Source organism: Pan troglodytes, chromosome 18 (genome assembly GCF_028858775.2).
Source record: "Pan troglodytes isolate AG18354 chromosome 18, NHGRI_mPanTro3-v2.0_pri, whole genome shotgun sequence".
NCBI classification, from domain to species: domain Eukaryota; kingdom Metazoa; phylum Chordata; class Mammalia; order Primates; family Hominidae; genus Pan; species Pan troglodytes.
Window position 1 is genome coordinate 43,695,069 of NC_072416.2, and position 16,214 is coordinate 43,711,282.

The 16,214-nt window shown below is 35.3% G+C and overlaps 1 long non-coding RNA gene across 1 annotated transcript; it reads right to left on the reverse strand.

The window, feature by feature from the left end:
* Positions 1-314: 314 nt before the first annotated feature.
* On the reverse strand, positions 315-15,294 carry LOC107968828 (uncharacterized). The gene is made up of 4 exons (XR_008539781.2): positions 14,801-15,294; positions 10,679-10,844; positions 2,986-3,159; positions 315-1,105 (listed from the first exon to the last, which is right to left on the reverse strand). It is a non-coding gene; the product is annotated as an uncharacterized LOC107968828 (long non-coding RNA).
* Between the last annotated feature and the right edge of the window lie 920 nt (positions 15,295-16,214).

A 16,214-nucleotide genomic window follows, 5' to 3' on the forward strand; every position in this document is an offset into this window, starting at 1 on the left:
CACTGTAGGCTTCAATGTGCTCCCAAATGTCTCTTCATAGATTCTGCAAAAAAAAAAAAAAAAAAAGTTTCCAACCTGGTTAATCAAAGCACAGGTTCCATTCTGTGAGATGAATCCACACATCACCAAGCATTTTCACAGTTAGTGTGTATCTAGGTTTTATCACAGAATATTTGTTTTTTTGCTATCAGCTTCAATGGGCTCAGAAATGTCCCTTCATAGATTTTACATAAAGAGTTTTCCAACCTGGTGAATCAAAACACAAGTTTACCTCTCTGAGATGAATCCACACATCAAAGAGAATTTTCACAGGTAGCTTCTTTATAGCTTTTATTGCATGATATTTTGGTTTTCACTATAGGTTTCAAAGGGCTCAGAAATACCCTTTCGTAGAATCTACAAAAAGAGTATTTCCATCCTGTTGAATCAAAACACAGGTTCCATTCTGTGGAATAAATCCACACATCACAAAGCATTTTCACAGATATGTTGTTTCAATTTTTTTTTTCCACCGGATTGTTTTTTCACAATAGGCATCAATGGGCTTAGAAACATCCCTTCATGGATTCTTCATAAAGAGTCTTTTTAACCTGATGAATCAAAACATAGGTTTAACTCTGTGAGATGAATCCATGCATCACAAAGCATTTTTAGTGGTAGGTTTTTTCTAGTTTTTATCGCAGGATATTCAGTTTTTCCCTATTGGCTTTAATGGACTCAGAAATATCCCTTTGCAGATTCTACAAAAAAGAGAGTTTCCAAACTGGGGAATCAAAACACAGCTTTCATTCTGTGACATGAATTCACACCTTTCAAACCATTTTTGCAGATAGTTTTTCTCTAGTTTTTATCACAGCATATTCGATTTTTTGGTATAGGTTTCAATGGGCTCAGAAATGTTTTTTCATAGATTATACAAAAGAGTATTTCCAATCTGGTGAATCAAAACGCAGGTTCCATTCTGTGAGACAAATGCAAATGACACCAAGCATTTTCACAGATATCTTGTTTCTAGTTTTTATCGCTGGATATTCAGTTTTCACTGTAGGACTCAAAGGGCTCAGAAATATTTCTTCGTAGATTCTACATAAAGAGTTTTTCCAACCTGGTGAAAAAGAATACAGGTTCCATTCTGTGACATGAATCCAGATATCACAAAACATTTTCACAGATAGCTTGCTTCTAGTTTTTATTGCAGGATACACAGTTTTTCATGCTAGAATTAAATAAGATTTAAAAATTTCCCTTTGTAGACTCTATAAAAACTGTATTTCCTACCTGGTGAATCAAAACCCAGGTTTACTCTGTGAGATGAATCCACACATCATAAAGCATTTTCACAGACAGCTTGTGTCTAGTTTTTATCGTGGGATATTCAATTTTTCACTATAGGGCTCAGAAATGCCCCTTTGTAGATTCTACAAAAAGAGTGTTTCCAACATGGTGAATCAAAAGGCAGATTCCATTCAGTAAGATGAATGCACACATCACAAAGCATTTTCAAGATGGCTTATTTCTAGTTTTTATCATCTGATATTTCATTTTATCTTATGGGCCTTACTGGGCTCAGAAATGTCCCTTCATAGATTCTGCAAAAAGAGTGTTTCCTACCTGGTGAATCAAAACACAGGTTTAACTATGTGAGATGAATCCACACATTACAAAGTATTTTCATATCTGACTTGTTTACAGTGCTTCTAGTTTTCACCAAGGGATATTTAATTGTATCTTATGGGTATCAATGGGCACAGAAATGTCCCTTCATAGGTTCTATAAGTAGATTGTTTCCAACCAGAACCTGATGAATCAAAACATAGATTCATTTATGTGAGATAAATCCACACATCACAAAGCATTTTCTCAGCTTGTTTCTAGTTTTTAATACAAGATATTTTATTTTATCTTACAGGCCTCAAGGGGCTCAGAAATGTCCCTTCATAGATTCCACAAAAAGAGTGTTTCCAACCTGGTGAATCAAAACACAGGTTCCACTCTGTGAGATTAATCCACATATCAGAAAGCATTTCTACAGATAGCTTGTTTCTAGTTTTTATTGCAGGATATTCAGTTTTTCACTATAGGCTTCCAGGTGCTCAGAAATGTTTCCTTATACATTCTACAAAAAGGGTATTACCAACCTGATTCATCAAAACACAGGATTTTCCCTGTCAGATGAATCCACAAATGACAAAGCATTTTCACAGATAGCTTGTTTCTAGTTTTATCATGGAATATTCGGTTTTACACTATAGGTTTCAATGAGCTCAGAAATATCCCTTAGAGTCTACAAAAAAGAGTTTTTATTCTGTTAAATCAAAACACAGGTTCCATTTTGTGAGAAGAATGCACACATCACTAAGTATTTTCACAGATAGCTTGTTCTTTATTTTTATCATGGGATATTCTGTTTCTCAATATAGGCTTCAATGAGCACTGAAATGTCCCTTTGTAGATTGTACAAACAGAGTGTTTCCAACCTGGTGAATCAAAACACAAGTTTAACCCTGTGAGATGAATCCACACATCACAAAGCATTTTCACATATAGCTTGTTTCTAGTTTTTATTGTGGGATATTCTATTATTCACTATAGGCTGCAATGGGCTCAGAAATGTCCCTTCACAGATTCTGCAAAAACAGTGTTTCCAATCTGGTGAATCAAAACACAGATTCCATTTTGTGAGATGAATCCACTACATTACAAAGCATTTTTTCAGACTCTTTTTCTAGTTTTTATCATGGGTATTTGATTTTATCTTATGGGCTTCAAGGGCTCAGAAATGTCCCTTCATTGACTCTACAAAAAGAGTGTTTCCAACCTCATGAATTAAAACAGAGCTTCCTGTGAGATGAATCCATACTTAATGAACCAATTTCAGAGATAGTTTGTATCTAGTTTTTGTTATGGGACACTCTATTTTTGCACTATAGGCTTCAGTGAGCTCAGAAATATCCTTTAGTAGATTCTACAAAAACTGTTTCCAACCTAGTGAGTAAAAACACAGGTTCTACTCGGTGAGATGAATCCACACATCACAGCGAATTTTCACAGGTAGATTTTTTTTCTGGTATTTATCACAGGATATTTGGGTTTTCACTACAGGCTTCAATGGGCTCAGAGTTGTCCCTTCGTAGATACTACAAAAAGAATGCTTCCGACCTGTTGAATCAAAACAGAGGTTTAACACTGAGATCCATCCACACATCACCAAGGATTATCACAGAAAGCTTATTTCTAGTTTTATCACAGGATATTCGGTTTTTCACTATAGGCTTCTTTGGGCTCTGAAAGAAAGGTCCTTGTAAATTATATAAAAAGAATATTCCCAAACTGGTGAATGAAAACACAGGTTTAACTCTGTGAGATTAATCCACACATCACAAAGTATATCCACATATAGCTTGTTTCTAATTTTTATTGGGGGATATTCATTTTTCAGTATAGGTGAAAAAAGAGTGTTTTCAATCTAGTGAATAAAAACAGATTCCTTTATTTGAGATACTGAGAGAGACTACTGGCAGGCCCCAGTCTAATGATAGAGACAACCGGGTGACCCCAGGTGTTCTAATATGAAGGATTCCTGGACGACCCCAGGCATTCTCATGATAGAGACACAAGAACAACAGCAGGCATTCTAATAGGAGAGACTCTTGGCTGACCCCAGGAGTGTAATGATTGAGACACCTGGGCGACCTCAGGCATTCTAATGATAGAGACATAAGAACAACAATAAGCATTCTAATAGGAGAGACTCCTGGCTGACCCCAGGAGTGTAATGATTGGTACACCTGGAGTACCTCAGGCATTCTTATGGGAGAGACTCCTGGTCGACCCCAGGCAATCTAGTGATAGAGACACCTGGGCGACTACAGGTAGTATAACAGAAAAGACTCCTGGCCGACCCAATTTACTACTTGTAAATTTTTTTTACTACGTAAATCCAACAATTATTGCCAAATCTAATATCATCAAGCTTTCTCTATGTTATTCTAAAAGTTTTAAACTTCTAGCTCTTAAAGTCTCTGATCTACTTTAAATATTGTATACAGTGTATAAGAATCCAACTTATCTCTCTTTTTTTGGCAGGTGGATATTCAGTCCCAATACTTGCTTACAAGGCTGTTCTTTCACTCATTGAATTCCATTTGCACCCCTGTAAAAAATTATTTGACTATATATGTGAAGATTCATTTATGGCCTCCCTATACTATTCTATTAGTCTAGATGTGTGTCTTTATGCCAGTGTCACCGTTGTTTTTTATATAATAAAGCTTTGTAGTACATATTGAAATCAGGAACTGTGAGTCCTCCAAATGTGTTTTTATTTCCAAGGCTTTTTGGCTACTTAGGGTCCCTTGAGACGCCATATAAACTTCACGATAAGTTTTTCTGTTTCTGCAAAAAACATCATTGGGATTTTTATGTATTTTATTATATATTGAACATTTTGTTGTTTTTTATGCTATTCTAAATGAAATTGTTTTCTTAATTTTATTTTCAGATTATTTATTATTATATAGAAATATAGCTTTTTTTTTTTTTTTTTTTTTTTTTTTTGAAAAGAGAGTATCTCACTGTGTTGACCAGGCTGGTCTCCAACTCCTGGTCCAAAGTGATCCTCCCATCTCAGCCTCCCAAAGTGCTGGGATTACAGGCTGCAAGCCACCACACTTGGCCTCATGTTGACTTGCTATTCTGCTACCTGGTTGAATTTTGGTATAACAGAATTTTTTTTTTGCAGAATCTGAAGTTTTCAACAAATAAAGAGCATATTTCTGCAAAAGCAGGTAATTCTTTTTTTATTTGGATGCCACTTATTTTTTTTCCTCCTGTAGCACTTCCATTTTGTTAAATAGAAGTGCAAAGGTTGGCATCTTTACCTTATTCCTGATCTTAGAGAAGCAGCTTTCTGTCTTTTACCCTTGAGTGTGATATCTGCTGTGTGTCACATATATGTAGTTGTTATTATGTTGAGGTGTTTCCTTCTAGTTTGTTGAGTGTTTTGTTTTTTGTTTTTTTTAATCATAAAAGAATGCTGAATTCTATAGAATAGCTTTTCTAGATCCAATGTTGTAATTACATTTGGTTTTCCCTTTTTTCCTGTTACCGTAATGTATAACATTGTTGAGTTTTCATATATTAAATCATCCTTGCATTCCAAAAAAAATCATAGAGTAAAATTTTAATATGCTGCTGAAATTGTTTGGTAGTATTTTATTGAGAACTTTTGCATCATCATTGACAAAGAATATTCATCTGTAGTTTTCTTGTAGTTTCTTTCTCTGGCTTTGGTATTTTTGTCTTCTGCTATGCAAGAATACAGCAACAAGGCACCATCTTGGAAACAGACAGCAGTCATCACAATATACTGAATCTTCTGGTGCCTTGTTCTTAGACTCTTCTGCCTCTAGAACTTTTAAAAATAATTTTTAAATTAACTGGTTTGTGAAATTTTGTTACAGCAGCACAGAGTAAGACAATGACTCAATCTCTTTACCAGTTATAGATCTGTCCAGATTTTCTACTTCTTCAGGATTAAGTCTTGTCTTTTGTGGTATTAAGGTAATATTAGCCTCATAGCATTGAGATAAAAAGTATTTGCTCTGCTCTGTTTCTGGAAAAGACTGTAGTGTTGGTATAAGTTATTTTATAACTGTTTGATAGTAGTTACTAGTAGGCCTACTATGTTCTATTTGGTAATTTTATTGATTATTCACTCAATTGCTTTAATAGATACAGGATTATTCACTTTTTTATTACTTCTTCTGTAAGCTCAATAGGTTGTCTCTTTAAAGACATTAGTACATTTTATCTAGGCTATAAAATCTTCGGGAATAGAGTTCATAATACTATAGTATCCTGTTCAGTCTCCATGGGATTGATAGTGATAGCTCCTCTTTCATTTCTTATATCAATATTGTCACTTTCTTGTATTTTTCTTACTTAGCCTGGCTAAAGCTTTATCAATTTTATTAATCTCCAAAAATTCAGCTTTTGGTGTCACTGACTTTTCTCATTTCAATTGTGTTTCTTTTTGCTCTAATTTAGTGTTTTCCTGCCTATTTTAAATTTTTTCTTGTTTCCTAAGGTAGAAGCTTAGATAATTAATTTTAGGTCTTTCTTCTTTTGTAATATGTGCATTCAATGCTACAACTTCCCTTTAAACCTGACTTCACTAAATTCCATAAATTTAAGTTGTATTTTTATTTAGTTCAAAACATTAAAAAATTTTCCTTGTGACTTTTGATTTCACTCGTGTTACTCAGAAGTAATCTCCAAGTATTTAGAACATTTTCAGCTGTTATTTATTTATACTTTATTCCACTCTGCTTTGAGAGAAAATTTTGTATAATTTCCATTTCTAAAAAAAATTGTTAAGATATGTTTTATTGGCCCAGAATGTGGTGTGCCTTGTTCAATGCTCCATGTGAGCTTCAAAATAATATGTAGCATATTGTTTTTGGGTGAAATATTTTATAACATAACTTAGATCCCTTTGATTTTTCTTCATTTCAACTAAATCCTTACTGATTTCCTACCTGCTAAATTTTCAACAGTTGATAGAATGGTGTTAAAATCTCCAAGTATTGTAGTGAATTCATCTATTTTTTTATTTGCAGTTCTATCATTTCTTGCCTCATGTATTTTGATGCTTAGTCATTAGGTGCATATACATTAAAGATTTTTATGTATACTTGAATAATTAACTCTTTTATTACAATGTGATACTGCCTGTAGCCTAGCTTGAAAAACATAACCTCTTCTTTGGACACACAACACAGATGCCAGTGCAGAAGCAGCATAAGATATATTCCCTGCAATCTCAAGGGACTTTTTTCAGGACACAAAACAAACAAAAAAAAAAATAGGACAAGTCAGTGTCTGATTAAGTAGGTCACAGAGACATTTAAAGGAGGGAAAATCACAGAGAAGACTGAAATCTTGATGCATAAGATTGAGTAAAGGACTCAAAAACATCAAATTTATGGCAAGGTAGTAAGAATAGTCATTTCAAAGACATTGGAGAATTCATTCTTCATTCCACTTATTCATAATTTTAAATTATCACTGTGATATCAAGAGAAATTGACCTAAAATTTTAAAACTGACATTTCAAAAAATCAGTAACTTGAAAATATTGTACCAGGTGGTCTGCCACAATTAACAAAATATTTACCTTCTACCAACTTGTTTATAGGTTTGTTGGCAGCCATACAAATTTTATAGAAACAATGCTCACCCTTGTGCTTGGAAATGAATCAGACCACAGTATAACTTAGATATAGCATTCTTTTACCACAGAAATTATCTACCACATAGAAGAGGATCATTTTGGAAAGGTATGTTCTGACCTTGCAGGCCTGATGCAAGAATGTTTTTTCCCTCAGACTTCTCAGCCAGGGCACTTTCCCTGCTCAAGGCCAAGAGTGATGAGTTTCATCATGTCTGTATTCAGCAGCAAACACTGGCTGGTGAGGGTATATAAGGTCATCCTTGGGGGCAGGAGTGGTGAAATAACAGTTCTTTAACTCATAATTAGACTCATTTTTAGGAAGTAAACTTCTCCATAATTTACAGTCTGGATCTTCGGAGAAGGTTCTAGATTCTGTGGCTGCAGTGGAAAGGTAGCCATCAAGAGAATGATTCACAGGTCATTTTTACTATACGAAAGGAATCCTAACTCAATATGTGCCATAAAATTTTGAAAACCTACGGAAATAATATAGGAAGTACCAAGACCCCATAAATACAATGTCAAAGTTACAAGTCTGTATAAAACTACAAAGATGATAGTATATTTCAGAGGTGTTAGGGGCCAGAGAAAGAAGGTGAAGAAACAGAGATGGACACTGCCCATTGTCATTTGGAAACCCTTGGAACAAAGCTCAGTCAGAGACTGGATCCCTAGCATCTTAAGCTTTCATGACATATTGCCAATGAAGAGGCTGATTCAAGACCCCTAATATGAAAAGTGCTCATCACTTATGAGGTAACAGGACTGCTCTGTGAGACTACACCATTTTTCTCTAGACCATGATTCTCAAATAACTATGCCCATTGTGAATGAGGGGTGAGGGTTGAGAGGGAAGGAGAGTGGGTAAAATTAAATTATTTTCCTACATCCTAAAAAACACTCTAGTAAAGAGATTCTCCCCAAATGACTGTCCCACAATTTTAATAGAGGCAGGCACTTATCAATGTTGACATTTCCTGGTGTCTTCTATAAGTGAATGTCTGACTCAACAACAATTAATATAAAAGGCACACATTTACTTGCTTTAAGACATATTATGATCATTAATTTCAGGTGACTTGCAAAGAGTAACATGAATTTCAAGGGCTCTTTTACTGTTTGAGAGCAGATCCCTCCTATCTCATATGTAAACTCTAAAGCTTTTCCAAAAATGCTACCGAATGTCAGCTGTACAAATGAGTAGTCAGTATATTACTGTGATGAGCCCCAGGACAATAGTGATGCCCAGTAGATGCCATATAGTGGAAATCAGCACAAGGCCAATGGCAGTGCAGGTTTAGTTGTTCTTTTTCTCCAATTTTCAGTGGTTAAAGTGATGCAGGTTGTGGTCCACTAACTCCAGAATAGACTAAGAAAGAAAAATAAAATAAAATAAAGGAAAAACATCTCATTGTAATGCCAAGCAGTGAAGTAAAAGTCAACTTTCTTTCTACCAAAAATATTTCCCTTCAATGAGAACACATTCTATGCTTGCTAATATCATCAGCAACAGCCACTCTTCAATGTAACAGATAACAAACGGTACAATGCAGAGGCAAACATTTGTTTTCATAATATATTTTCATTTATTTGTTTTATAATATAATTTTTTTTCAAAAAATAGTAATGGTTGTCTGGGTGCGGTGGCTCACACCTGTATTCCCAGCACTTTGGGAGGCCAAGGTGGGCAGATCACAAGGTCAGGAGTTCGAGACCAGCCTGGTCAACATGGTGAAACCCCGTCTCTACTAAAATCACAAAAATTAGCTGGGCATGGTGGCGGGCTCCTGTAATACCAGCTACTTGAGAAGCTGAGGCAGGAGAATCATTTGAACCCGGGGAGGCGGAGGTTGCAGTGAGCTGAGATCACGCCATTGCACTACAGCCTGGGCAAATAGGGCAAGACTCAGTCTCACAAAAAAAAAAAAAAAAAAAGAAAAAGAAAAGAAAAGAAAAGAAAAAAAAAGAATAGTAATTTTCACTCTTTTTTTTTTCCATTCCCACAATAAATCTTTCTTTTACCCTTTAATTTGAGCCTACATGTGTTATGTGTGAGATGGGTCTCCTGACAGCAGAGGAGATGGTTTTTTTATCCAGTGTACAACTCTGTACCTCTTGAGTGGGACATTCAGACCATTTACACTCAAGGCTCATGTTCATATGTGAGGTTTAGATGCTACGGTAAAGTCATCAGCTCGTTGCCTTGTAATATATATATTGTACAGTTGCTTTATAGGGTGCGTGGGCTATGTACTTAAAGGTGTTTTTGTTAGCAGGTATTGTTCTTTCATTTCCATGTGTAGAACTTTTCTAAGGATCTCTTTTAAGGCTGGTCCAGTGGTACCAAACTCCCTGAGTACTTGCTTGTCAGGAAAAACTTTATTTCTCCTTCATTTATGTTTAGTTGTGAATGTTGTTAGTTTATGTTTAGTTATGAATGTTGAAAATAGGCCCCCAATCTCTTCTGGTTTGTTAAGTTTCTGCTAAAAAGTTCACTGTTCGCTGGATGTGGTTCCTTCTGCACAAAATCTGGGTTTTTCTTCCTGCCTGTAAGATTTTTGTTTAGCATGGAACTTGGACCATTTGATGAATATATGCCTTGATGATGCCTTGATGATGTTCATTTTGTATAGACTCTGACAGATGTTCTCTGGATTTCTTGTATCTGGAGGACTACTTCTCCAGCAAGATTAGAAAAATTATCTTGAATTAGTTCCCCAAATATGTTTTCCAGGTTTTTTACTTTTCCTCCTTCTGTCTGAGGAATGCCAATAATTTGTACGTTTGGTAACTTTACATAATCCCATACTTTACAAATCTCTGCACAGGAAGTGTGAGGTGGGTCAGGCTGAAAATCCAAGCAAGCAGGTGATCTGAATGCCTGAAGATCTGCCTGAGCATAGAGTGTAAACAGACCAACTGCACCACAATCTGTGCTCAGCAAGGGTTGGGTAGCACAGGCTACTTAACCAGATGAGTAGGTGGTCCAAATGCCTAGAGATCTACCTGAGTGTAAAGCACAAAGGACTCCTATGCACCCAGATCTCTACACAGGAAGAAAAGGGCAACTTAGGCTGCCAATGAGGGTAAGATGGTGCTCAAACTGCCTGGAAATCTGCCTGGGCATAGAAAAGACAGAGACCCCTGCATCATAATTTTTGCACTGAAAGGGTGGGACAGCTTAGGCTACTTATCTGAGTGACTGTCCCAATACCCTGAAAATCTGCCTGTAGTCCAATGAGGACTACTCTGTACCCAGACCTCTGCACAGGAATAGTGGGGTGACTCAGGCTGCTGATCTGGGTGATCAGGTGCTCCAGAGGCCTGGAGATTTTTTAGGCCATGGTGCAAACAGGAGCCCCTGCACCACATCAGCACAAAAAGCATGAGATGGTTTAGGCTGCTGTTGTAGGTAAGTGGGTGCTTTATTGCCTGGAGACCTACCTGATGTGTGAAGCAGAAATGGCCATTCTGCACATTTCAGGGAGCAGGACGAGAAACCCAGCAGTGGTACATGCAGACTGGTTACATGTCACCAAGCTGGCCCTGGTTGCAGTTATTATAGCCCAGAAGAAACTGTGGTTGCAGCAGGCCTACTCCCACCACAGATCTGTGAAAAGAAAAAACACAATTTCAGTGCCTACTGCTGGAGAATTACGGAGGCTTTCTTCCCTCCTCGTAATTCTGGGACTTCACTCACTTTTACCAGAAAAATGTCATGACTAGGGCTATTTGCCCACTTCTTCTACCTGGGATTTGGGGTGTCTTTTTCTATTTTTATTGATACACTTCTTATTCTTAAAGAGCTTATCTTTATGCACTATTTTGCTATTTCCAAAGGCCTCTAATCTGGCACATTGAAACTATCTTTTTTAGTTTATCTTTCATTTTGTTTTAATTACTTTCTCTTTATTTAATCTCATTTCATTTCTAATTACAAAATTTTATTAATCTTCATTTTATTTTACTTTTTATTATTTCATGTTATTATTCTTTATTTCATGTTGTTTTCATTTCATTTCTCCACATTTCTCTTCATTTCTATTCCTTTTTTCATTTCTCATTTTATTTAAATACTATTTTCATTGTATTGCTTTTCTCTTCATTTCCCTTAATTTTATTTATAAAGTCTCTCCTTTTCATTTCTCTATGTTCTATTTCATTTCTCTATATTTTATTTGTTCATTCTGTTTTACATTTCATTTTTATTTTGTTTCACTTCATTCCATTTTATTTCTCTTCATCTAGTCTTATTTCATGTCTCTTTGTTTATATTCATTTCTCATTTCTTTTTATAGCTTTCATTTTAGTTAATTTCATTTCTTTGCTCTTTAAATTATCCTCAATTCCCGTCATTTCATTCATCTTAATTTATTTCACTTCACTACTTTTATTTTATTCATCTTCATTAAATTTTATTTCATTTAAGATTATCTTCTCATTTCATTTCTTCAAATTTCTCTATTTCATTTCTCCTTTTTTATGCATTTCTTTGCTTCATTTCATTCCTCTTCATTTCATTTTACTATTCATTTTATTTCATTAGCTTTTATTTGGCACTATTTTATTTCACTTCATAGTGTTTCATTTTCTTTCTACTCTATTCACTTCTTCATTTTATCTCCATTTCTGTTCATTTCATTTCCCATTACTTTTTCTTCATTTTACTTCATATCTGTTCTTTTCCATTTTAAAATTTCTCATCATTTATTCTCTATATTTCCTTTGTTTTTATTTCTTTTCATGTCATTTAAGTCTTTTTTTATTTCTCTTTACATCAGTCTGTGTATTCTTCTTTTAATTTCTATTTACTCCTCTTTATTGTCTTTAATTTATTTCTCTACATTTTGTTACACTTCATTTTATTTCTATTTATATGTTTCATTTCATTTCTTGCTGCATTTCTTTTGATTTAACTTTATTTTCATTTTTCTTCATTTTATTTATCTTTGGGTCATTTCATTTCTCCTCATTTCATTTCCCTGTTGTTTCTGTCACTTCTCTTCATTTTATTTTATTTCATTTCATTTTACCTTTTATTTTCTTCATTTTATATCAATACATTTATATATTTATATTAATACATTTCACTTAATTTATCTTCATTTTTCTTTATGCAAACAGTGATGTTATTATCAGCTTAAAATAATGGATTATAAGATGGTATTTGCATGTGTCATGGTAACCCAAAAGCAAAAAACATACAATACGAAAAAAAAGCTAAAAACTAAATCATGTCATCATAGAAAATTACCTTCACTAAAAAGAAAACAGAAAAAAAGTAAGAAGGAAAGACCAAAAAACAATCAGAAAACAGATTTTAAAATGTCAGAAGTCCACACATATCAATAAGAACACTGAATGTAAATAACTAATCTCTCTCACCAAAAGACATGAAGTGGCTGAATATATTTTTTATTTTGCTTTATTTTAATTTTTTAGACAACGTCTCACTGTATAGCCCAGACTGGAATGCAGTGGCTTCATCTCAGCTCACTGCAATCTGGGAGGCAGAGGCCTCCCAGATTCAAGCAACTCTCCTGCCTCAGCCTCCTGAGTAGCTGGGATTACATGCACCCACCACCACGACCGGCTAATTTTTGTCTTTTTGGTAGAGATGGGGTTTCACCATGTTGGCCAGGCTGGTCTCGAACTCTTGACTTCAAGTTATCCACCAGCCTCGGCCTCCCAAAGGGCCAGAATTATGGGCATGAATCACTGTGCCCAGCCCATTGTTTTAAAAAATAGACCCATGGATCTGTTGCCTACAAGAAAAACACTTCTCCTATGAATACACACATAGACTGAAAATACAGAGTCTTAATAAAGATATTCCATGCCAATGGAAACAAAAGAAGGTCAGGGCAGCTATACTTACATCAGACAAAACAGATTACAAGACAAAAACTCTAAAAAAGACAAAAAATGTCACTATATAATAATAAAAGGTTCAATTCAGCAAGACAATATAACAATTTTAAATATATATGTATCCAACACTAGAGCACCCAGATATATACAGCAAATATTATTAGAGCTAAAAAGAGGCTCCAATAAAATAATAACTGGAGACTTCAACACCCCACTTTTAGAATTGGACAGATCTTTCAGATAGAAACTAAAAAGAAACACTGGACACAATCTTCACTATATACCAAATAAGTCTAACAGATACTTACAGAACATTTCTTGCAATGACTATAGAATACACATTCTTTCTCTAAACACATAGGTCATTCTCAAGAATAGACCACATGTAAGGTGACAGAACAAGTATTGAAACATTAAAAACAACTAAGCATCTTCTCTGACCAAAATAGAATAAAGCTAGAAATAAATAACAAGAATTTTGAGAAGTACACAAATACATAGAAATTAAACAGTATGTTCCTGAATGACCAGTGGGTCAATGAAGAAATTGACAGAAAAATTGAAACTGTTTTTCAAATGAATGATAATGAAAACACAATGTAACAAAACTTATGGGATACAACAAAAACAGTGCTATAAGAAACATTTATTTTAAAAAAAGAAAAACTTCAAATAAAAAACCTAATGATACATCTTAAAAATCTAGAGAAGCAAAGCAAACCAAACCCAAAATTAGAAGAAAATAATACTAAAGGTTAGAGCAGAAATAAATAAATTTGAAATGACAAAAGCAATACAAAAGATTAATAGAACAATAAGTTGGTTTTTTCGCAAACTTACACAAAAGGGCAAATCTTTAGCTGGACTAAGAAAAAAAGAAGATCCAAATAAATAGAATCAGAGATGAAAAAGGCATTACAACTGATACTAAAGTAATTCAAAGGACTGTTAGTTACTAAGCAAAAATCCTCAACAAAACATTAGCAAACTGAATTCAACAATACACTGGAAAGAACATTTATCATTACCAAATGGTATTTATTCCTGAGATGCAAGGATTTTTTAACATACTCAAATCAATCCATGTAATACATCATGTCAACACAATAGAAATGAAAAACCTATATTAGCATTTTGATTGAAGCTGAAAAAGCACTCGACAGAATTCAACATCCCTTCATGACAAAAACCTTCAAAACATTCCTCAACATAATAAAAGCCGTATATGACAGCCAAACAGCTAGTATCATACTAAGTGGGGAAAAACTGAAAACCTTTCCTCTAGGATTCAGAACATGACAAGGATACTGATTTTCACCACTGTCATTCAACATAATACTAGAAGTCCTAGCTACAGCAATAGGAGGACAAGAGAAAAAAATTAAGGGCATCAAAATTGAAATGGAAGAAGTTAAATTGTCCTTGTTTGCTGATGAACTATGTATAAAAATGGTGCTTTCAAGACTTTAACTTGAGGACTAATTATGGCAACTTTTTTTCTATGTTTGCCATCTTTTAGCACAGTGGTCCCCAAACTTTTTGGCACCAGGGATAGGTTTCTTGGATGACAATTTTTCCACAGACCAGAGGGGTGGAGGGTGATGGTTTCAGGATGATTCAAGTGAATTACATTTATTGTGCACTTTATTTCTATTATTACACTGTAATATATAATGAAATAATTATACAACTTACCATAATGTAGAATCAGCTTGTTCTTCTGCAACTAGACAGTCCCATCTAGGGGTGACAGGAGACAGTGACAGTTTCAGGCATTAGATTCTCATAAGGAGTGTGCAACCTAGATGCCTCACATGTGCAGTTCACAATACGGTTTGCTCTCCTAAGAGAACTTAATGCAGCAGCTGATCTGACAGGAGGTGGAGCTCAGGCGGTAATGTGAGTGATTGGGAGTGGCTGTAAATACAGATGAACCTTCCCTCACTAGCCTGCTGCTCATCTCCTGCTGTGTGGCCCAGTTCCTAAGGGGCCACCAACTGGTAGATGGGGATCCCTGTCTTAGCAGATCGTCTCTGATGCATATCACCTTCTGGTTTATTTGCATAATAAACCAGTTTTCTTTCTCTTCTACCACTGCAGAGATTTGGGGGAAGTTAAAGACAATTTTTTAAAATGATATTTTCCAAGCACTGTCCACAGTTACCAGATATGATATAAACATACAAAGTGAACAGCAAGCTTCATTCTAAAGGACTTTCCCTCTTGGTCTTCCCGTCACAACCCACAATTATGCAGTGAAGTGCACACTTCAAAATCTGCAAACAGAATGATCTCTTTTCCTGTTTCTATCTATAGTCCCTTCTAGAGCAGTCAGACAAGATTTCCATAAAAAAAATCTTCACAGAATATTAATCAGCCATTTCACCTTTTTCAGTGCCCCTGGCATTTTCAGATCTAAAATTAATTCAGAGACCATGGGGCCCAGAAACCCAATCAGAATTCCACATGTGTATCGATTAGGCCTGAGATTTGCAGCTTCCTTCTCTTCCTCTTTCCCAATGACCACCAATGTGCAGAGGCATCTGCTGCTTTTTTTTCCCCATCCAGGATCTAAATCTGCAGCCTCAAATTCTGAATTTAGGTTCTGGGAATCTTCAGGATGTGTTAAAGCATCCTCCATGAGACAATTTCTGCTCTAATTTTTCTCTCCTTGGTGTAACACCCAATGACACAGAGCCAGGTTGGCCTCCAACGAAGATTCACAAGACAGGACCAGAATTTGGATTGAGGATGTACAGAAAACCCATGGGAGACTTTATTTTTGTATTCTGAAAGGTGAACATAAAGTTCTCTCCGCATTGATAGTGAGGCCCTTCAAGTTTTCTAGATCTTATCTAATTTCCTGATACAGTTGTCTGAAGGGCTCTTGGTGTAAACAAAAATCTGGTGGCAGAATCTGTCATTGTTAATAAGCAACTCAGCAGTAGGAGGTCAGAGCCACAAAATATCCAGAACCACGACCACAAGTAAATCTACTTGTAAACTGTGTTACCAGAGTAGAGTATTCTTGTCCTTTCTTTTATCTAAGAGTTCGCTAACCAGGGACAGATGATCTCACACCTAGATCCAGGATCTACAGCTCCCTCAG